Source organism: Orcinus orca, chromosome 18, assembly GCF_937001465.1.
Source record: "Orcinus orca chromosome 18, mOrcOrc1.1, whole genome shotgun sequence".
Lineage (NCBI taxonomy): Eukaryota > Metazoa > Chordata > Mammalia > Artiodactyla > Delphinidae > Orcinus > Orcinus orca.
The window spans coordinates 16,583,382-16,606,735 of record NC_064576.1 but is presented as its reverse complement, the minus strand read 5'-3'; positions in this window follow the sequence as shown (position 1 = coordinate 16,606,735).

Sequence of the window (23,354 nt, the reverse complement as noted above, 5' to 3'; positions counted from 1 at the left end):
TAATTCAAAAAGAGTCATGTACCAAAATGTTCATTGCAGCTCTATTTACAATAGCCCAGAGATGGAAACAACCTAAGTGTCCATCATCGGATGAATGGATAAAGAAGATGTGGCACATATATACAATGGAATATTACTCAGCCATAAAAAGAGACGAAATTGAGCTATTTGTAATGAGGTGGATAGACCTAGAGTCTGTCATACAGAGTGAAGTAAGTCAGAAAGAGAGAGACAAATACCGTATGCTAACACATATATATGGAATTTAAGAAAAAAAAATGTCATGAAAAACCTAGGGGTGAAACAGGAATAAAGACACAGACTTACTAGAGAATGGACTTGAGGCTATGGGGAGGGGGAAGGGTAAACGGTGACAAAGCGATAAAGAGGCATGGACATATATACACTACCAAACGTAAGGTAGATAGCTAGTGGGAAGCAGCCGCATAGCACAGGGAGATCAGCTCGGTGCTTTGTGACCGCCTGGAGGGGTGGGATAGGGAGGGTGGGAGGGAGGGAGACGCAAGCGGGAAGAGATATGGGAACGTATGTGTATATATAACTGATTCATTTTGTTGTGAAGCTGAAACTAACATACCATTGTAAAGCAATTATACTCCAATAAAGATGTTTAAAAAAATAAAATAAAAAAAATTAAAATAAATTAAAAAAATAAAAAAAATAAAAATAAAAAAAAAAAAGGGAACTTCTTCAACCTGACAAAGTGTATCTGTAATAAACCCCACATCTAATATCATACCTAATGGTAAAAGACGAAAAGCTTTCCCCTTAATATGAGGAAAAATAGAAGGATGTTGACTCTCCCCACATTTATTTAACATTCTGCTAGAGGATTTAGCCAGGACAATTAAGCAATTGGACAAGAAAAACAGATGAAAGACATCTAGATTGAAAAGAAGTAAAGTTATCTTAAATTACACATGACATGAACTTGTGTGTATATAAGGTATCCACTAAAAATATTAAAACTAATAAATGAGCTCAGCAAGATTGCAAGATGAATTATTTTTCTATATCCTAGCAGTGAATAATCCAAAAACAAAGTTAAGAAAGAAATTCAACTTAAAATACCATCAAAAAGAATAAAGTACTTAGAAATAAATTTAGCAAAATAAGGGCAAGACATACACAAGACTTATACACACAAATATTAAACAGTGTTGAAAATAACTAAAGATCTAATAAATGGAAAGATACCCCATGTCCATGCATTGGAAGATTTAACATTGTTAAAATGGCTAAATTGATCTACAGACTCAATGCAATCTCTATCAAACTCTCATTTGGCTTTTTTGCAGAAATTGACAAGCTGATCCTAAAATTCATATGCAAATGCAAGAAACCCAGAATAGACAATCTTAAAAAGAACAAAGTTGGAAGAGTCAATCTTCCTCTTTTCAAAGCTTATACCCAGTTACAGTTATCAAGACAGTGTGGTACTGACTTAAGGATAAGTGTATAAGTCAATGGAATAGAACTGCGTCCATAATTGAATTCCTAGCTCACATTGTTCACAAAAGTTAACTCCAAGTGGATCAGAGACCTCAATACAAGAACTAAAACTACAAAAATGTTAGAAGAAAACATATGAGTAAATCTCTGTGATCTTGGATTAGATAATGGTTTCTCACATACCACACCAAAAGTAGAAGCAACAAAAAGAGATAAATTGGAACTTCACTAAAATTAAAAGCTTTTGTGCCTCAGAGGGCACCATCAAAAAGCATATGTATGAAAGTATTTAAAAATTATATATGTGATAAAGGACTTGCATCCAAATCTAGAAATAACTCTTACAACTCAATAATAAAGAGATACATAATCAAATTAAAAATGAACAAAGGATCTGGACAGACATTTCTCCAAGGAAAATAAACAAATGGCCAATAAACCCATGATAAAATGCTCAACGTAATTAGTCATTAGGGAAATGGAAATCAAAGACACAGTGAGATACCACTCCATATCCACTAAAGTGAAAGAAAAATAATAAATGTTGTCAAGGATGTAGAGAAATTAGAACCCTCATATACCACTGGTGAGAATGTAAAATGATGCAGCCACTTTAAAAAACAGTTTGCCAGTTCCTCAAAACGTTAAAACATATGATCCAGCAATTCCACCCAAGAGAAAATAAAAACATACATCCACATAAAAGGTTGTACATTAAACATTAGTCATAATGTCCAAAAAGTAAAAACCTAATAACCATCAATTGATGAATAAAATGTAGTATGTCTACACATGGAATATTATTTGACATTATTATTTGACATTAGTAATACATTAGCATGTATTACTTATACATGCTACAACATAGACAGGCCTTAAAAACATATCCTAAGTGAAAGGAGTTAATCACACAAGACCACATATTGTATGATTTTATGTTTATGAAATATCCAGGATAGACAAATCCATAGAGACAGAGAGTAGATTAATAGTTGTCAGGGGGTTGAGGGAATGAGAATTTACTGTTAATACATATTGGTTTCTTTTGGGGGTCATGAAAGTGTCCGGTGATAGTTGTGCAACTCTCTGAATATACTAAAAACCACTAAATTGTCCACTTTAAATGGGTGAAATTTATGGTATATGTAATATATTTTAATAAAGCTGTTAAAAAAGAAAAGGGTAGGAGAATTTGAATTCTTAAAAATCATTCCTTTCTTCCTGATTCAAAATTAGGTCAAGGGGATTCCCAACGAAGTCTTAATAGCAGCATAGAGAAATCCCTCCCTCACAGAATAAAATTCCCAAACCCCGGGACAGATCCCGGAAAGGAAGGGGGCTGGAATTTCTGAGACACTGAGGTGGCAATTACTAGAAGACCCTGGCTGGGGTTGGGGGGTTAAGAGTGTTGGCCTAGTTAAATGTCTGTATGAATGTGTCAAAGGGAGACTCCTGGAAGTCTGTCATTCTGGTGTGATCTCCCTTTACTGACCTAACCCTGAGGAAGGAGATGATGCCCTGGAAGAGCTACCATGCCCAGGACAGGAAGGTACACATGCATCCCGGGCAGTCAAAGAAACTTACTGCTTAGAACTTAGCCTTTAAAGACAATCCTTCTTGTTCACAGAAACACGTCTTTGCTACTACTGTAGACTGAATGTATGTGTCCCTCCAAAATTCATATGTTGGACCTAATCCCCAATATGATGGTATCTGGAGGTGGGGCCTTTGGGAGGTGATTAGGTCATGGGGGGTGGAACTCTCATGAATGGAATTAGTGCCCTTGTAAAGGAGACCCCAGATTGCTCCCTTGTCCTCTTCTACCTTAGGAGATTTCAGCCAAAAGATGGCTGTCTCTGAACCAGGAAGTAGGCACTCACCAGACACCAAATCTGCTGGTGCCTTCAGCTTAGACTTCCCAGTCTCCACAATTGTGAAAAATAAATTTCCATTATTCTTAAGCCAACTAGTTTATGGTGTATTGTTATAGCAGCCTGAACTTAACACACTACAAAAAAATTTTTTTTGCCATAAATGATACTTCACAATATACAATGGGATTTAAAAGAGCTGAAAAATAAATCACTGAACTCCTTGATAGAGAGTAATTTGAGGAAGTGTGTCAATCCTCCACACTAGAACCCACTGTCAGCTCCCAGCAAGTGGAAGATCTCTCTGAATTTCCCTCCTGACACTTAGGCACCAGCTCTCCAGGTTGGTGCTACGGCAGGCTCTCCCAATGCAGTTTCTGGTGGTGGTTACAATATCCAAGGGTAGATTTTAGTTCCACATCGCAAAAGCTATTAGAATTGCTTCTCTCCTTCCAGCTGCCCCATCCCAGATATTAAACACTTTGGCTTATCAAATATTTACGTAATAAGAATGCCTTGAAGAAAGCAGACTATACATCCTGCAAATCCACGTATATGATTATGTCTCACATTGGAATGCTGCTTGTGGGTATTATCTGCCCCCAATCTGTGAAGTCTGCCATGCCTATGTTATCCGCGCCTTAGCATCTGTGTTGGGGCATGGTTTCCAAGTAGTCAGTTGCAAAATTCAGTCTGTTTTTTTTAATCTGTTCAGTTGTTAAATCCCCTGTCCTCATGCCCATCCATCTGACATAGAAACCTTTGACTCCATCATGCTTTATCAGCTTGGGACCTTTGAACACATTTCTTTGACACAGAACATCCCAGGCAGAAGTCTATACAGATTGATTAACATTTCACTACCACTGCCCAGGCAGTTACGCTCTTATCTAAGACTGCTTGTGATTCTAATAAATAGGAAGACCCCAAAGCAGGACATGAATAATACAAGCAGGAAAGCATAACTTAGCAGGTTCCTATAGTTGACCTAGCACAGGAGCTCTATATAACCATCACCCCTTGTCTCCAGCTCTATACCCACCTTCTTTTAACTAAGGTAAACTGAGCAAGTTGCTATTCCTTGCGTTCTGAAAGAGCCTAATTGGTACACATATGTTTTAGAAAGTGCTAGAAAGATGTTCCCTTTTGAGGGGACAAGGATGCTTATTAGAAATCACCAGGACTATCCCTGAAAGCGATTCAATTTTATTTTGCTTTGATTCCCTGCTTGTTCAGAATATTCTATTTGCTAATGGAGATTTCCATGCATCATGATATTTTTCAGTGAAAGACAATGAAGAAAAGTATTACAAGCACTGAAAATGAGCTACAAACTGCACATTATAAATTCAACTGGAATTCCAATTTATATACCAGTTTCTTATTATTATTTTGGAGAACGTGTCTAATGTCTCCCTGTTAATTCCAAATGCCCTGACAAAAATCTAGTTTCTGGCTCTTGCCCTCCCCTGCTTGTCCCATGAAGGAAATGCCACCCTCTGAGATGCTATCAGATTGAGAAGCTGACATGTTTATCTTATCATTCTCAAAATAAAACATGTTCTGACTCTTCCTCCTGTCATTCTTTCTCTCTTTAGTCTAGAAGTGTGAACACTGACTCCCTAACATATATTCAAAAATGATGTGTCAATGCTCCTCCAGGTGTGATAACCTGAGATTCTCTCATCTTCCTTACAAGGTTTCTGGAAATGTTTGTTTTCTCTTCATGAACTGTTAGAGGGTACAAAGTTAGTTGCCATCCTGCCCTTAAACGACTTACTATTCAGATCGATTGAATAGATGGGTGACTGAGACTGCTAATAAACACCTAATATCCATTCTCTCTTTCTTTCTTTGGTAATTAAACTCACTCATTTTTCAGTAAGGGTGCTCAAGGTTTCCCAGTCTCATTTGCAACTAGATGAGGCCATGACTTTATTCTGACCAATGAAATGTAAGCCGTAGTTGCAATGGTTAATTTTATGTGTCGACTTGACTGAGCTAAGGGATGCTCAGATAGTTGGTAAAACATTATTTCTGGGTGTGTCTGTGAGGGGGTCTCAGGAAGAGATAGATTAGCATTTGAATCAGTAGACTGAATAAAGATGATCCCCCTCCCCAAAGCAGGTGGGCATCACCCAATCCAATGAGGACCTGAAAAGAACAAAAAGGCACAAGAAGAGTGAATTTACTCTCTCTGCTTAAGCTGGGACATCCATCTTCTTCTCTTGCTCTCAGGGCAAAAAAAAAAAAGAGAGAGAATTTACACTTTTCCCCTTCTCCCTGCCTTCTCTAACCTACTGCAACAGAATGTGAATCCAGTGTCTGAACTGTGAGACAAGAGACAAGAGACAAGAGACAAGACCCTAAAAATGACACAGAGAAAACCATCAATGCGCTAGACCCAATATGACTGCACAGCTGGACAGGGACCTGGGTTGGGTTGCCTCAACCCAACTTTTGCAAGGGATTATACTTTGGTACTTAAATGTTCTACTACTAATTACCTTTTTAAGAGAACATATAAGTTAACCATCTTGACCGAATTCTTTCTAAAAATAGAAATGCATATAACTCTATGAGCTGATGAATGTCTTCTATCGTTACTTTACTCATTTGATCCTTATTTTTAACATAAAAGCGTTAAGGTATAAAAGACACAAAGAGTAAAATTAAATTAGAACAGAATAAAAGTAATCAATGCTTATTACATATTCTATACCGAAGATCACAAATCTTCAAGGCCATTTAAAAAATAATTGCTACCTATGGGCTTTCCTGGTGGCGCGGTGGTTGAGAGTCCGCCTGACGATGCAGGGGACGCGGGTTCGTGCCCTGGTCGGGGAAGATCCCGCATGCTACGGAGCGGCTGGGCCGGTGAGCCATGGCCGCTGAGCCTGTGCGTCCCGAGCCTGTGCTCCGCAACGGGAGAGGCCACAACAGTGAGAGGGCCGCGTAAAAATATGCTACCCAAATAAGAGGCTTTGGCTTTAAACCACAGGGTGGAAAGAGACTGACCTTGAAAACTTTCTCTCTTGGAACCTTTGAGCTGGGTGTTTAGCTCAATTTCTGAGATTAAAAAAAGAAAAAAAACTAAAATGTTGATCAACAGTATTAGATCAATGGTTTCCTTTAGTCTTTATTGCACTCCTAAGTACTTAACAATTTTTAAAGTGCAGATCTTTTTTGAATGAAACGGAAGGATATAATTTCAAATATGCAATCGAGTCATTTTATTGTGTGACATCACTCATATCAAGCAAATTTCCTTCTGGTATTGAGCAAACGTAAATAACTCTGAATGTCAATGAATTCACTGGGCCAGCATGATTTAAAATAATGGAGTGATCTCTGATTGTAGTATTGATCATAAACAAAAATCTGTAATATATATATATATATATATATATATATATACTAGAGCTTTGGCTTTTGCATGAACCCTTTTAAGATCCCTAATTCATACAACCTTTATATAATTTACCATTCCAGGTAATAAATTTCTATCTGAGTTTAGATGCTCATTTCCCATGCATCTTCTCATATGTTTAATCATTTCATGGGGCATGTCTCCCTTTGGGCTCAAAACTAGGCTAACATATTATTTTAAAAGTAACTATTGGTTTTGAAATCTATTAAAAGCTAGGATAATCACAACTGACCTCAGAAGAATACACCCTGCATGCAAAAATTAATTATTTTGTATTTTTTAACCTTGCTAATCAAAACCAAAATTGAGAACTCTTTGGAAATTTATATCATCAACACATATCTTTATAACCACTGTATATACCAGCTACCTGTATAAACAGTGGAAAGGATCTTATAAGTACCACAAACTTAATCAAATAATTCACACTTATTGAATATCTTTACTTCCCGATTATGCTTAAAAATAATTATGATGCATCTTTAATGATAATAACAATTATAGATAACACTTATTAGTCACTTTTCATGCCCAGAAACTCTTCTAAATGCCTTAAATTAATCTTAGTAGCAACTCTACTTGATGGATGTTCTGGTTATCAGTCCCATTTTACAGTTGAGGAAACTGAGGCACAAGGAGGTTCTGTAACTTGCCAGAGATCACACAGCTTACAAACGCAAAGCTGGAATTTGTACCAGGTTCTGGCTCCAGGGTCTATGCCTTTAATTACTATATTATTCTACCTTTTCAGGTGAATTGATGACCCAGGCAGGAACTATCTATGATAAGAGGTAGACCTAGGGGAATAATAAAAGTTCCAGATGATTTAAAGTTGGACAGAGTTCAAATTCTGATTCTGTCAATAACTAAATATGTGATATTAGACAAGTGACCTGACTTTCCTGAGCTTTAGTTTTCTCTTTGAAAAATAAGGAGAGGAATGCCTATCTGAGTGAGTTAATGTGAAGATTAGGAGATATATATATATATATATACATATACACACATATATAATGCTCGCTAGCTAAATACATAGATAGACGGTGCCCCAAACAGTACCATATACGTAGTAGAAATTAAAACAAGGATGCTTCTTTCATTATTCGTCTCTGTATTAATCTAAATATACAACACAAGCCAGCCTCAGAAACTAGTGGTTACCATGGTGATAGAACGCAAATGAATTGCGCATCAAGTTCAGCTTTCTCACTAACTTTAAAATTTTAATCAAGTCATTTGACCACCCTTGGTCCCAAGATTCCCTTTCATCTCTAACATACACTGAATATATGAACTCACTCTATTGCCTCCTGTTAAGGACTATTTGAGATTCCCCCAAAATTCATATATTGAGACACTACCCCTCCCCTCAGTATGATGGTATTAGGAGGAGAAACCTTTGGGAAATAATTAGGATTAGATGAAGTCATAAGTGTGGAGCCCTCATGAATGGAATTAGTGCCCTTATATGAGTCATGAGAGATCTTGTTTCACTCTCTGCTCCCTACCATGTGAGAATACCATGAGAAGCAGGCACCTGCAACTCAGAAGAGGGGTCTCATCAGAACCTGACCACAGTAGGACTCTAATCTCAGACTTCTAGCCTCAAGGATTCTAAGAAATAATTGTCTGTTGTTTATAAGCCACCTGATCTATGGTACTCTGTCATAGCAGCCTGAACAAACTAAGATACATTCTAATCACCAATACAGTATCACTCGTCTTTCTTCTCACCCTCTGACAAGCCTGATCCAAAGAAGATATATGTCCTGCTTTCTAACCTCAAAAGGATACCAGACATGGTCTGAATCCCTCTTTGAGAGGTACAGCGTGCCCAGCAAACGTGGCAGTTCACTTAGAATGTATTATATGGAATCTAAGAAAGCATACAGAGGGAGGAAAGCAAAATAAATGCCAGTGGTAATTCTAAGAAGAAAAGAATACGTCAGGACCTTGAACAGGAGCTAAGAGTTAATACAGAAATGAAGGTCATGTCCAAAGGGCAGAGACTCAGGGTGATGGTTGAAAAAAAGAATCAGAAGAAATTAGGATAAGAGCCCCAGTGGTTTAATGACAATCTAGAGGATCTAGATCAGTTTCCCAAACAATACCAAAATCTTTTTTAAAAGATACATGAGTACGCTGGGCTGATAAAAGCACAGAGAGAGCATAGAGTGTCCTCCCTGATATAAAATCTTGCACTCCTCCCAAGCAATGCTTCTCATATTAAATTATTCTTCAATTAAAATATAGACTCTGATTCTGTGGGTCTGGGGTGGGGCCTAAGATTCTGCTTTTCTGACAAGATTTTCATTTATACTAATGCAGCTGGCCAACGGGCCACACCTTGAGTAGCAGAACTCTCAAAACCCTTCCTCTGGTACTGACATTTTTCTTCTACCAGAGGTAATCTAGCTTTATCTATGTAATCTCCTGCCCTTCTTCCAGTTCTTATACCCATGCCCCTGCCTCCACCTCCAGAAGGGGTCTTTACTCCATCTTTAGTACTGAGAGAACTTGCCCATTCTCTAACAACTCTGGAGCTGTGACATTTAACATCTGTTTCTGTTTGAACAGTTGACTATCCCCCATGAGCTGGGGAAGTAGTAGAGGGTGGAGACAAATACATGGGGAATGGAAGCAGGCAAATAAAAAAAGGTGCATGGGCTTACCCCTGGTGGTGCAGTGGTTAAAAATCTGCCTGCCAAAGCAGGGGACATGGGTTCAAGCCCTGGTTTGGGAAGATCCCACATGCCACAGAGTAACTAAACCCATGTGCCACAACTACTGAGCCTGTACTCTGGAGCCCACGTGCCACAACTACTGAAGCCCGCATGCCTAGAGCCCATGCTCCTCAACAAGAGAAGCCACCGCAATGAGAAGCCCACGCACCGCAACGAAGAGTAGCCCCTGCTTGCCACAACTAGAGATAGCCTGCACACAGCAACAAAGACCAAACATAGCCAAAATAAATAAATTAAATAAATTAAAATTTTTTTAAAAAGGTGCAACTGTGCGTAAAGATGCATCTCTATTATTTCTAAGATGGAACCTCAAGAAATATTGCTCTAAACTTACATAAGGGCTAGGAAAGTACTAGCACTATGCTATGGACTGAATGTTTGTGTCCCCTCGAAATTCTTATGTTGAAACCTATCCCCAGTGTCATGGTATTAGGAGGGGGATCCTCTGAAGGGTGATTAGGTGACGAGGGCAAGGTCCTCATGTATGAGATTAGTGACCTTATAAAAGTGACTGCAGAGAGTTCCCTTCCCCTTCCAACGTGGGAGGACTAGTGAAAAGATATTGGTTGGTGAACCAGGAAGTGGGCTCCCACAAGACACAGAATTTGCTGGCACCTTGATCTTGGACTTCCCAGCCTCCAGAACTGTGAGAAATAAGTTTCTGACTTTTTATAAGCTTCCTGTCTATGGTATTTTGTTATAGCATCCTGAACAGACTAAAACACACCACCTTTCAGCCAAAAACAGGGATAAGATTTGCCATAATCCAAGTCACTGTTTAAATTATTGTTTCTACAGGTTAATACATTCTAAATTCCAAAAACCAACCAAAATAATATTTGAATATAATTAATTCAGAAGTTGGGGCATGCTTAAACATATAAAGAAAATTTTTTTTTAATGTACTTAAATCAAGAAACCATACCAGCTAAGTATTTGACATTACTGGATATTTCTAAACGTAGAATAAGCAGACTACCAGAAGCTGTCTCATAGTTTTAAAAGTTAAAGCAATATTTTGGTTTTAACAATCATGAGGATTTTTTAAGTTTTGAAGAAAGTTCGGGTTATTTTCTTCTTTGTCTATAGTTTTTAATATTTTAGATTCACTTCAATAATATTTGTTTTGGGAAGTCTTAAGTTGCTCCAAATTTGTAAAATTTGGTTGAGTTTAAATGATCAGTGATGTTAAGCAATATTTGAATTATTTAATTAACATTTTTTTTTTTGCGGTACGCAGCTCTCTCACTGCTGTGGCCTCTCCCTTTGCGGAGCACAGGCTCTGGACGCGCAGGCTCAGTGGCCATGGCTCACGGGCCCAGCCGCTCCGCGGCATGTGGGATCTTCCCGGACCGGGGCACGAGCCCATGTCCGCTGCATCGGCAGGCGGACTCCCAACCACTGCGCCACCAGGGAAGCCCTAATTAACATTTTTAAACTAGATGCTGAAGTTCCATGGAAATAAATCTCTTACCTTATTAAATACTAACTTTCAGAAGCTGATATTTCTTATGACACCCGACCTCCAGATGAAGTGCACCACATTTTATAATAAACAATATGAGCTTAAAAGTTTGAAAAATGTTATTGCTACAAAGGTTTCCTTAAGAAGTTTCTTTTCTTTGAATACATTCTTCTTAAAACAGCATTTATTTTAGCTCTAAAAATTCTCTCCATCAAAACTTGTTTTAGAATTTAAATGTACTGTACATAATGTGCTAAAATATGAAAAAATTTGGTAAAAAAATAAGACCCAGTATCTTCTATTTTTAATAACATGTCAATATTTTTAGACTAAATGTGTGAATATAAAGCCAATACATAAATATTTGGAACGCCAAAATGATCTAGTCATAACTAAAAGCAAGTTTAAGTTCAGATAATTTCTTTTCTTACTGACCTTAGACCCCAGAACTATAACAAAAAATAAATTCTTCCTACATTCCTGCCTTATAGTTGGTAAAATACCTATTAGGAAAACATAAGCTATCTAAAAACGTCCCATAATGAAAATTTAAAGCAAAGAAAATAACATTCTTTTTCTTTTTGCCCTTTACTTAGAAAACGATAAATTATGGTTTGTAATGCATATAATCCTACCATGTCTTCTAAAATTTTTGTTATCAACTCACTTAGATATTCCTATTACACTCAAGATGGGTAAAAAATATCCCTCAGACCAGAAAGAAGAGAGAACTTCCTCCCTCCTCCTCTGGACTTTACAGTTGGACGTCTACCACAGATGCCATATGGTGCCCCAGTAGCAGGTGACCTAGGGAAACATCACTGTATGAATAGCACTGCCCCTGTGCTCTCAAACACCCGGCAACACACAATTTCCAATCTCTTCAGGACAGAAAACATGAATGAAATAAGATGGAACACAGATGTTTCTTTTGTCACAGGGAAGAAGAAAATTGCCCAACCTCTGAAAATGTTCCTCCGAGTGGAGGAGAAAGATAAAATATTTAGTCATGGAATGAGCACAACTGTACAAAGAGAGTACCAAGTTGTCAACGGCTTGGAGCTCAAAGAAAACATAAAGCCCATTAAGCTTAACATTGCCAATTTATAACTAAAAGTCAATTTCCTCTTCACGGTTTCTTTCTCACCTGGGCCACCAGGATAAAATTATAAAAAGAAAATAATGCCAAAAAAATTCCCCATTTAACATGCAAAAAAAAAAAAAAAAAAAAGGAAAAAAAAAGAGGAAAAAAAGCAAGTAATGCAGACTTTTTAAAATTCTACAGAAGAAGATATTTATAGAAAATCCCTTAGGGTTTATTTCAATATGACATTTGTAATGGGCCTTTGTCTCTATCTGGTTTTTGTACTTCCATGGATCACTGTGGATACCTGAGGATCAATGGACCATTCCTGTAGCTTCGTGTAGTAACAGGGTCTTCATTTCAGAAGACTAAAGACATGAACTTGATGATTTTTAAGATTTTTATCAATCCCTGCCTAGGTATAGTTACATTTTTCTCTTCACTCATTATTGCAAAAAGTCTACCCCCAAACACCCTATCAGCTACTCAGCAAGCAATACTGTTTCAGTCAGCATGGCTTGGCTCAAAAGCCTGAGTAAACATCCTTCCACATTAAAATAAACTGCTATTAAAGATAAACATGAACACAGTCAAATTGAATGCATGCCCATGTTGAGTTTTTTCTTCCACAATTAATTGCCAATCAATAAAAAAAATTTTTTTTTAAAAACTGGTGGAAAAATAAAAACCAAATACATTAGTGATATTTAAAGAATTCAAAGGTTCAAGGAGGAGGAATGAAGTAATAAGTGGTAAACAGCTAAGTGGAAAATCTAATTGTAAAATTTCCAAGTGAATTGTTTAGTAGTTGCTTTAGGGAAAGAAGAGTTAATGGCTTGTCAACCTGAAACCATAGCAGCTCTTCTGCAAATATCACTACTCAAATATCAGTTAATGCTCAAAGGTTAAACAAGACAGTGTCTATAGTACTACAAGTTTTCTGTCAAAGACGCAGTATTTATAGATGAAGTTGGCCTTGTTACAAAGAGAAAATTGCACTTTAAAAAGTTAATGAGAAACTTTTCATTGAACTGAACAGCATGAGTTGTATTTTAATAGCATAATACTTTCATGACTGTTTCTGTGGCATTTACTCAGTTTAATAATATTACGTAACAATTAATCAAATGATTTAGGAACAAATTAAAATATTAAATGCCATTTTACTCATGCAATTATTTCATAATTATTTTAATTTTTTATCACTAATACATTCCAGAAATAATGATAAGTAATTAGCCAGTTATCTCTTTTATATAATTCTTAGATTTGGCTGCTTTTACCAATTGAATTAGCAAGTACTTCCTTTCCCAAGGAGCCACCAAAGAAATTTAAAAATCAGAGATAAAAGGCAGCTTAATTTTTATTATTTTGAAATAACTGCAATTCAGAAAAGTTGAATAGTATAAAGAACATTATTTTTTTTACAGAATCGCTTGGGTAAATTTTTAACATGATGCTGCATTGCTTCTAAATATTTTATTTTCTATATCCTACCGAAAAGGACACTTCCTACATAACCGCAATGCAACCATCAACACCAGAACATTTACATTATTGGTTCAGTCTATGCCACAGACCCCATTCAAAGTTCACCAGTTGCCCCAATAGTGTCCCTATTTAAGCCAAAGTGTCCTGTTCAGAATCTTATGTTTTATTTAGTTTTCATGTCTGTTATGTCTCCTTGACTCTAGGAAAATTCTTTAGTCCTTCATTGACTTTTATGACCTTGGCACTTTTGAAGATTACAGGCTGGCCATTTTTCAGAATGTTCCTCAAATTGTGTTTGCTTGATATTGCCTCATGATTAGATTCAGATTTTTCATTTTAGCAGAATTATCAGATAAGTGATGTGTATTCTTCTCATGGCTTAATTTTAAATATGCCTCTATTCACTGAGTTTGCATTTGCAAAACATGTTATGCCATTCCTTTTTAATAACTCCAGCTCTTGGACTCAGCAAGGACCTGAAATATTTACAAAAAGTTAAGTAATAAATTTACAAAAATGTAAACCATAAAACTTGCCCTGTCATTTGCCTAGAAAGTATATTTGCATTTTTAACTTGCAAAGATGCAGTTAGTGCACATGTATCACAGCGACTGTTCCCTATCGGCTTTAACATATTGATGACATTACCTTGCATGTTAATGAAACCTTTTCATTACCTTCCTAGCGCGCGACTGATACAGATCATTGAATAAAAAGCCTTTATGTGTGGAAGGCATGATGTTCGAATAAAGGAAAGTAGTTCTCACACAGCCATCTTCAAGGAGAAGAAAAATCTATTTTGTGCTCTCTGGTATTCCAAACAACCTACACGATGCCACTTTTCCATTTACTTGAATAATAGCTTTTAAAAACATTGCAAATCCCCTAGTTTGTATTTCTACACAAAGTGTTTCAATAAAAGGCAGAAGCTAGGTTAAATAACATGATGGATCTCAGCCCTGCCCTCTCTTCCACTCACCCCCCATCCTAGAGATGGATAGAGATTTCTCTAAACAGTGGGGATAATGGAGATCCCGGCTCTGACTGAAAACATATTGAGACATAACGGACTACTAAGACACATACCATGGGTGACACTGGTGAAAAGTCCTGCAGCAAGCACTTGTTTCCCTGGAGGGGTATCCATGCTTGTGCTGGGACTGGTCATCACACTTCAATCCCTTCCTTCACAAGGCTGCGCTGCTTCCGAGAGCCAAGCTGCCATATGGCACATTAAAGACATCTCCTAATAAATCTAAGCTAAGCAGCCCATTCCTTCAAGCTGCTTTTTTTAATATATGTGTATAATACAGTTTATTGGTTGTTACCAACATCTGGGCCAGGGACCAAGGACAGTATATATCTCACACTGAGGATGCTGGTTCCCTATTATCTGCATCATTGAATTTGAATGTTAGGAAGTATATTTTCCTGCTGATGCATAGCTGTCTTTATGAGATCCTGTAGAAATAAAATGTACAATGAGATATGGTGCTGACAACAAGGGAGAGGGGTGTTTAATCCCCTTTTATTGTATTTTTATGCATGATTATAGAACTAGAAAAAAATATATATGTATAGGTAGTGAAACCATAGCTCGAGATTAGGAGATAAGTATGGTCTCTAAAACGGTTGTCAAAATATTATCTATTCGGCTTAATGGTCCAAAGCTTGCTTCTGTGGTTGTCTAGTGATAACACTGACCGTGTGGTATATTTTAATATGGCTTCAGAAAATGTGAGTTTGTTTTAAATACTTCCTCAGATCACTCTGTCCCTGCTAGAAGGAAAAGACAAAGGAGGAAGAGTTAATAATAGACACCCCACACAGTATAGAATAAAAGCTACGGAACCTTCTCTAAGATGGTAACTTGTCACAAAAAGAGTGAGACATGGACCAAGTTATTCTCATATCTGAAAAGAAGAGACTTCATCTGAGACACTTGATTTTCCACGATGTTTCTACAACTATGGAGACAGAAAATTGCCAAGGAAAGAAGGACATGGATTGCTGATTACATTCGTGTGGCTTTAGCCAGCCCTTTTCTTGCCTTGGGACAAAAACTGTGAGAAGTAACTAGGATATTCACTTAATTCATTTATTATTGTATTTGTAAGTAAAGTATGTCTTTCTTTTAAGCACCATGATCTTTTTTATATATACCATCACCTTGCTATTAAATGAAATCAGAAGGACTGCAATTTATATGCACCAGTTTTGTAAATTTTTCTGTTGGTTCTCCTCTCTTTTTAGCCTATTTAATGTCACGAGCCAGTCATTACTGGCTTCATTTTAGATTTAGATATTTACCCCATCATTCTTTTATTTCTGGACCCCAAATCACACATCTGGCTTCTGACACATCATGACAATACCAACAGGCAATATTTAAAGAATATAGTCCCTGTTTCAGATCCCAAAGCCCTTCAGAAACCACCATCTTTGAATAATGTCCTTAAAAAATTTACATCTATGTCTTCAGGGCAATCAAGATATATTCTGAGATAATAAAATCTGTCTCAGAATGGACTGCATTGTGAAAAGTCCTGAATCTAGAGCTCTGGTAGGATATTTTTCCAGCTCTATGAAAGTAGAGCAGAAACAGAAAAGTAAGATAATCAGAGGAGATATAAAAATATGGGAGATGGAAATGAATTTGGGGTAGGAATTAACTGTTTAACATTTAAAACCATCTGTCACTAAATAAGTGTCTCTACTGCCAAAAGTCAGTAAAATTGAGTGAACTAGCCAGCCATGGCCTTGCTGATTTCTCTACCTACATAGAAGGTTAAATCGCTTTAACCACCAGGTGGCAATGACTGACCACCTTCTAGGATGTATACTTTTTTACATGGCCACAGGCTGCATGGCTTTCAGAGAAGACTCTTTGCCCACCAGTGACATCTCAGGCACCAATTTGTCATAAGAGAATGAGTGCTTCTCTGTTTAGTAATAACTAGCATGGCTACAGACTGGACTAAGATGATGAAAACCATAGTTTACTTGTGGGTCAGTGTAGAAATGCCAAAGCATGACTTAATGGTAGCATTCAAGAAGAATGTGACTGACTTCCTTTCTCTTCACTGCAAGTAATCCAGGAATGTAATTACTGGAAATTTTTATGTATATATCTTTCTTCATCACTTACAGCCCAACACCACTCATGAAAACAGAAGTGTAAATCTTAGCTTAGCTTTGGTAATCTCTGAGACCCCAGAACCCTCAGAAAGAGTAGAAAGGAATATTTCAAGAAGATCAAACAGAAGAAAACTGATCCCTACAAAACTATATAGGTAGAGGTCAGGTACATGAGTTCTGTAATCAGATTTGGCTGAGGATGGAATCTGTTTCCACCACTTACAAGCAATGTGACTTTGGTTAAGGAACTGAAATCTCTATGCCTCAGTTTACTCATCTGTAAAATGGAATTTTTGTGAATAATAATAGACAGTTAATAGATATTTATATAATAGTTATATAATGATAATAGAGATACAATTAGTAATGTTATTGTTCATAGGATAATAACAATAGAGCAATAATCTAATATATGTAAATTATTTCAAACTGGAATATAAATGCTTATAATAACAAATGCACAAAAGTCTCAGCATATTAGATTTATTATTCTTTTACCTCTTATTCCCTGAAGGTCTTACTGTGTTGACTATGTTGTAAACAGGAGGATTGGTAAAGAAGACCAATGCCTCCTTTTTTTTTAATGTGCTTATGCTGGGTTGTTATGGTAATAATTATGGAAATATACATTGAAGCTCAAAAACAGATGCATTTGAACTCCTACGAAAAATAGAAAGTTAAGGGGTATCACTGACTCAGTCATATTCTCAAAGCTGATTTAAACAAAGGCAGCCTTCCAGTTGTCCAGGATGTTCTATAGCAGGCAGTTGTTTAAGTGAAGTTTTAAACAAAATTGCCAAAAAATGTGACCTTGTAGCATGACCGACAATAAACAACCTCCCGTGATTATGATTGTTTATGCTCCTCAGTAGAGTTTACTTGGCCACTTTATTTCTCCTTATTATGAAACATGCTAGCACAGCTGCCATCCTGTAGACATATCTGGTAAACATTTTATGAGACAGGCGAAGGTTTTAGAATTCCATTTGAGTTTTGTTAAACTGAACGTGTGAAAATGAAGTTGTCCAGTGTGAAGGAGGGAAAGCATTTTTTAGTCTGGTTGAAAAGATGAAATCACACAAGGTAGCTGGAGCTGGCAGCCCTGATTTAGTCACTGCCAAGCCCATCAACATTATTCATTCTGATTGATTAAGGAAAATATTCCGTTTATTTTCATATGGGAGATACAGCTACATCTGTTGAGCTCTTTTATCCCATTTCAATTCGTATGGGATTTTTAAATTATTATTTTGCAGAATGAAGATAAGCACAAATAATAAAGGAGTGGTAAATAACTCAATCGTTTTTGTTACTATTCCATGAGCAAAAGAATAAAATAGGTCTTCCCTGGTGGCACAGTGGTTGAGAGTCCGCCTGCCGATGCAGGGGACGCGGGTTCGTGCCCCGGTCCGGGAAGATCCCACATGAGGCCAAGTGGCTGGGCCCGTGAGCCGTGGCCACTGAGCCTGCGCGTTTGGAGCCTGTGCTGCGCAGCGGGAGAGGCCACAGCAGTGAGAGGCCCCCGTACCACAAAAAATAAATAAGTAAATAAATAAAATAACATGAAGAAAATGAAAGCTATCACGCCCTAATCTTACATGTTTTGTGTAATGAGGCTATGCTATGGTTGATTTTGTATAACGCTATTGTTATCTGATTAATGATATATAGTTCGGTCATGCTGTTCTCACAGTTTGGGGAAAGCCCTATGTATATGTTTTAAGTCTTTGGATTTCTATAGATGAAAGTTATTTTATCATAAAAGGCATTCTTTTGAGAGCTGAATTCTTCATATTAGTGAATTATCTTTAGCTGTTTTTCAGTCTCTCTCTGAACTAGAAAAAGAACAAGTGAAATTTTGTCCAAAGAACAGAAGAGAGAAGCTCTTTCTCTGTCTTCATCTTTCCAAAATTTCGTGCATGCCTCCAATCTGTAGAATACAGCTTATGTTAAATGCCAGGTTAGAAGGGACTTTGGGGAAAAGACTAGTTCTAGAAGCTACTTAATTGGAATATTTTATAGCTGATAATGATTTGTTTCTTTATTGAAACGATAATTCCCTATAAATTGATAGGGTTTTTAATTAATCCCCCCAAAGAAAAACAAAGTTATATTTGGAAAAATTACATACTTCATCAAACCAATGTCTCTTTTGGCACACCATAAAGTTATAGGAAAAGCTTTTCCGACAGTATTCCTTGACAGTCATATGGAAGCACATTCAAAAAGACCAAAAAAAACTTGTCAAACCTGATGGAAAAGCCCTTAAAATGTTTCATGCTGAGCAGCTATGATTGAACTTTAAAAGGTTAGAGCTGTAGAATGGTCTCTCTATTCAAATAAAATTTAAATTAATCAAAGGTGTCTGGAAATGTAATATGTTCGGAGCTAGATGGAAATGATTTGGGGAAGCCTAATTTTTCTTCTGATCCTTCAAAGGATTTTTCCCTCACTGTTGTATTCAGATCAACACCTAGTCTAAAGGGAACCTTCATGTGATTTAGAAAAAAGCTCCATCTGAGTGGGCAGCAGCAGCTCTGTAGACATATGGTTTGAAAGTAGTGACTTCGTGCTAATTTAAAAATTCACCCACTTTTCCAGGTTGATGCAACCCCCGTAGGGCACCATGGCTTAGGGAGTAGAGAAAGAGTTGTATTTTGTGACCCAGATTGTTTCCGTTTTTTTAGGGAATAACTTTGTACAGGGCTCAAACTAGCGTAGGGCACATTTTTCCCTACCTCTATGACCATGCTCTAATCTTCTTGTTCCTTCATTTACTAATTGAAGACAACCAACATGGCAAAAACAACTTAAGATGGTCTTTAAAAGGGAGGGAGCATTCACTGAAGTTTGCCTGTGTTGATTTCTTTAGAGAAAACTTTGCAAAGTGTTAAATAATGCCAATGTTATATCAATCACATTGGATGCTCCAAGCCAGAAAATCAGTTAATTCCAATAATAGTTCAATTTTTTTCATTCAGTTCATGGAATCGAAGTAAATATTTTGGAATCTTATGCTGTCAAAGGTGAAACAGCTAATATCATTGTAAAGCTATTATAAAATCACTTTAAATGTTCAACATTAAGAAAAAATTAATTCTTCTGTGGTGAAAATATGAACACAGATTTTGGTAATGGTCAATGTTGAGTGTCATGAAATAAACAATATTATTGCTCAGTTAAGAAAGCCTAAAGAACAGAGATGTTCTTGGAATAGGTTGTAGTGGACATATAATTCACAACTGTATTTTTGCTTTTAAGAAAAAAATATTTTTGGAAAGGTTTGTTGAGTTGAACTATTTTATAGGGCCACTGATATAATAAAACTATGTGTTAGTATATAAATATTTTTAAAGTTTTGTAACTTTATTTATAACATTCTTTTTCATTCTAGAAAAAAATATATCTTAGGATGTATTTTAAATTAGATTTTCCCTAAAAAGAATAGACATATTTTAAACAAAAGCTAAACAGTGACATGCTCTTTATCTCCAAATCCATTTTCAATAACTGGCCCAAATATATTATCCCAATGATCTATAGCAGAGACTGAATTTCAGGCACATTTCCAGGGATTATAGGAATTCATGCAGCAAGTGAAGGAGAATGAAGGTGGGACAGGGACATACAAGTTAATTGCTAATTGCTCTAATTGGTTGCCATCTGTCAGCTGTTATCATTTTTGAGCTACCAATATTGATGTTATGTTATTTCAGATTGGTATTTAATGAATCCATAAAGTGTTTCCATATGTGCTTTTGTCCCTAAAGAGTGATGAGGATGTTGGCTCCATGTGCCTCATTTATAACTTGGATTTTCCAGTGTACTCTAATAGAATTACTTTAGCAGTTGGGAAGCATCCATTGCTTTATGAAACAAAAATGGTTCCATAGACATGACTTTGGTATCGGTGGATTTTAAAGAGGTCGTACTAATTTACTATTACTTTACTAGGAAGTTCAGAATAAAATCAAAGTCTAATTTTATTTTTCCAAAGCAAAACCACCAATAATTTTGGAGGAGGTTCTATTGGTCATAACACTATGAATGTTAGCTCCCATAAAAGAGAAATCATGTAATATATAATTGATATAGATGTTGTTATTGAGAAAAGTTAGTCATAAAAATTGAATAGTTTTTCTCCCACAAGATTTATTTTTCAAAACAAATGGATATTTTCCTATGTGAAAATATCTGGAAAATTACTTGGTTGGAAAAAGATTCAATTGGTATCTCAAGAAGGAATCTTTTACAAGTAGGCTTGTATACATATATCAAGAAAAAATTTTAAATTTTACATTCCAAATAAAATCTTATAAACTTGTATCATTTAGTTTAGAAGGACATTTACTCAGTTTTTAAAAGGCAGTGCTAAAATTCCCATATCCATGAATTTCTATTACTAAATTCTCATTAAAAGGAAATATTTGTGTAAATCAAAAAACATGAAAATTAATGGGAAAACAAAAAACTAGAAATAACTAAATATACCAGATTATCATCTTTCTTTCTTATGTTTGTAAAAATCAATAAGATACATCAGTTTCTGGTCAGACATGCAAAGAGCTTGGAAGTCCTCACTCCCATCTGCACACACACACAAAAAGTGAATCAAAGTGAAAATCAGTAATGCTTTTTAGATCCGTCAGAGAACTGAGGCTATAAAAACTTCTGCCCCCAAACTGGAGAGATAGGCAAATAGAGAGAATCACATCTTGCAGGGAGCAGAAGTGTTACTGGAGCCAGCAACTGGTAAGAATATTTAAGTATAGTTGCCTAATTACTGGCAGCTGAGCATGGACTAACTTGAGAATTAAAAATCTGGGGGGGCCTGTCCTTAGAGAGATACCCATATTTCCATGGCTTTTACCTCCTGGAGCCCTCCCAGTTCTCAGATAAAAGATTAGAAGTAAGTCCCCTCAAGCTTCTCTCAGGGGCAGGGGAAAAGTAACTGCTTTGAAATATACCTAGAGCTTTCTCTTCTCCTTAAAAAAGGCCTACCCGCAAAGGAAGCTATTTTACCAAAGCCAAAGCCACTTGGCTTTTCCAAGACCTTAACTGACCTTAGAAGGAAAATACCCAAACTCCAGCCCCCTCTAGCCTTTGAAGTGGGGGAAGGGTATACCCATCCCCAAGCCCTGTAGACTTCCTCAGTGAGGGGGTGGTGGTAAAAGCTGAGAAGCATTTGTGAAGGTCACAGCCCAGGCACACAGGTTCACTAAAATTACCAAGACCTAATCAAAAGGTTATAAAATATTTTCCCTTTCCCCGCACCTTACCACCTCACAATAGGCTTATGTATAACAGGGAATTACAGCTAAAAGGATAGCATGCTTCAGGCTCTATTTAAGAAAGGGTCTCTAGGGAAAACCAAAGACAGCAGTGAGATAAAAATAAGGACATTAAAGGAAATTTTATTATCTGACACCACAGCTACAGCAAAGAATGAACACACCCTAATTACTAACCATAACACAGCCTCACATAAAAATCCTATTTACCTAACCTCCTTTTACTCAAGACATCATGTCCAGCTTTCAGCAAAAAAACCCCACAAGATATGATAAATGGGCAAAATGCAGGATGGAAAGAAAAAGCAAGCCTCAGAACAAGATTTCAGATACAGCAGCAATTTTGGAATTATCAGGCTATGAATTTAAAATATTCTGATTAATATGCTAAAGCCTCTGATGGCAAAACTGGACAACATGCAAGAACAGATGGGTGGTATAGACAGAGAGATGGAAACACCAAGAAACAAAAGGAAATGCTAGAAATCAAAAACACTATAACAGAAATGAAGAATGCTCTTTGATGTGCTCATCTGTAAACTAGACCCAACTGAGAAAAATCTCAAATGAGCTTGAAGATATGTCAATAGAAACTTCCAAAACTGAAGAGTAAAGAGAAAAAAATAAAAGAATGAAAGCACTGAATGGAATATCCAAGAACTGTAGGACAATTACAAAAGGTGTAACATACATGTATGGAAACATCAGAGAGAGGAGAATGAGAGATAGAAGCAGAGGAATATTTTAGGTAATAATTACCGAAACTTTACCAAAATTAATTACAGACACCTCATGACAAGATACCTCATGACAGATCTCAGAGACCATATGAAAGACAGAATTAGTGAGCTCAATAGTAGAAATCTAGAAATAATTCAGGTAGAAGAGGAGAGAGAAATGAGATCTTTTTTTTGGGGGGGGGGGCTACGCGGGCCTCTCCCTCTGCGGAGCACAGGCTCCAGACGCACAGGCTCAGCGGCCATGGCTTACGGGCCCAGCCACTCCACGGCATGTGGGATCTTCCCGGAACGGGGCACGAACCTGTGTCCCCTGCATCAGCAGGCAGACTCTCAACCACTGCGCCACCAGGGAAGCCCTGAGATCTTTTTAAAAAAGAAGAAATTCTATGAGAACTATCAGAGCCTGTTATAAAGGGCAACACAAGGATAATGTGTATCCCAGAAGGAGAAGAGAGGGAGAAGGGTGCAGACAGTTTATTCAAAGAAATAATAACTGAGAACTTCCCAATCCTGGGGAAAGAACTGGATAACCAAATCTCTGAAGCTAAGAGAACAACTAATTATCTCAATGCCAAAAGACCTTCTCTAAGACACGTTATGTTAAAACTGTCAAAAGTCAATGACGAA